Source organism: Petaurus breviceps, unplaced genomic scaffold (assembly GCF_028583685.1).
Source record: "Petaurus breviceps papuanus isolate PSGF00001 unplaced genomic scaffold, PetGlider_PUasm1.0 90594, whole genome shotgun sequence".
NCBI lineage: Eukaryota > Metazoa > Chordata > Mammalia > Diprotodontia > Petauridae > Petaurus > Petaurus breviceps.
The window spans coordinates 4,967,068-4,968,577 of NW_027187281.1; the positions used below are offsets into that span (position 1 = coordinate 4,967,068).

Here is a 1,510-nt window from a genome sequence, read left to right on the forward strand (position 1 = left end):
CAGGGCAATTGGGGTTAAGTGACTTGCCCAAGGTCACATGGCTAGTAAGTAAGAGTCTGAGGCCAAATTTGATCTCAGGTCCTCTTGACTCCAGGGCTGGTGCTCTATTCACTGTGCCACCTAGCCACCCTATATCCTTGATCTTGCCATCACCCTCTATTCTGCCACTTCTATGTTCAAGAATTCTTCAATCCCATTATCTAGCTGTAAGTCACACTGACTTTTCACATCTCCCTGTTTTCCCTTATTTAAAAAAAATGGTATGCGACTGAAGAGGGCAGAGGAAGCCGCCCGAATATATAAGAATCTTTCCTACAACCCTCTCTTTCTCTTTGCCATCTTCCTCACGCTTGCAGCCATGAAGGTCGAGCTGTGCAGCTTCAGCGGGTACAAGAAAGATCTACCTGGGTCACGGGAGGCACTACACCTGCACAGATGGGAAGGTTTTCCAGTTTTTGAATGCAAAATGCGAGTCTGCTTTCCTTTCAAAGAGGAACCCCTGGCAGATCAATTGGACTGTCCTGCGTAGAAGAAAGCACAAGAAGGGCCAGTCGGAAGAGATTCAAAAGAAAAGAACTCTCAGGGCTGTTAAATTCTAAAGGGCCATCACTGGGGCTTCTCTTGCTGATATAATGGCCAAGAGGAACCAGAAACCTGAAGTTCGAAAGGCCCAATGAGAACAAGCCATCAGGGCTGCCAAGGAAGCAAAAAAGGCTAAGCAAGCAACTAAGAAGACAGCTGCATCTGCTGCTAAGTCTCCTACAAAGGCAGCACCCAAACAAAAAATTGTGAAGCCTGTGAAAGTTTCTGCATCCCCAGTTCGTGGAAAACGTTAATTGTATACTAAATTGGATTAAATAAAAGGAAATTTAAAGCAAAAAAAAAAATTGGTACTCATCAGTTTTCTCCTAGATCATCTCCCCTGTACTATCATGATCTTGGCTTTTCCCCATATTGACCCATTGGTGAACCATTTGTCTTCTTTTCTTGAATCCTGAGCCACAGTATAATATAATCAATTATCCCCAATTAAACCTTGGCTTTGGATAACTCCTACCATTTGTGTCCTTCAATCCTACACACATGTTGCTGAATGAAAGTAGAGCAAAATCACTCAACTGTTCTAATTGGGTTCACTACAAATTTATGTTGCACAGCTTTAACTGGGCCCTCAGTATTGCTAGGCAATCCTACCATGTGTCTCTTTTGCCACTCTCCACAGTGGCTCTCCAAATCTTTTGAGCCCTCCTTAAACCTCCCGTGGCTCCCCAACCCTCCTCCATAAGGACCTTGCCTTATATTTTATAAGGTGAGCTCCCTCTTGTCCATCTTCTTTATATCTCTCATTACTCAAATACCTTCTGCCATTGCCACTTTCTCCTCCACCTTTGTCTCACTTGATGAAATGGCCTTAGTCCTCACTGAGGCTAACATATCTAATTGTTTAAGTGATCTCATTCCACCTATCTCTTCCAACAGATTGACTCTTCTGTTATCTCCACTCTTTCAC

The 1,510-nt window shown here is 43.6% G+C and overlaps 1 pseudogene; it reads left to right on the top strand.

Annotated features, from left to right (window-relative positions):
* The first annotated feature begins 358 nt into the window (after positions 1-358).
* Positions 359-887, top strand: LOC138142551 (large ribosomal subunit protein eL24-like; annotated as a pseudogene).
* The last annotated feature ends 623 nt before the right edge of the window (positions 888-1,510 follow it).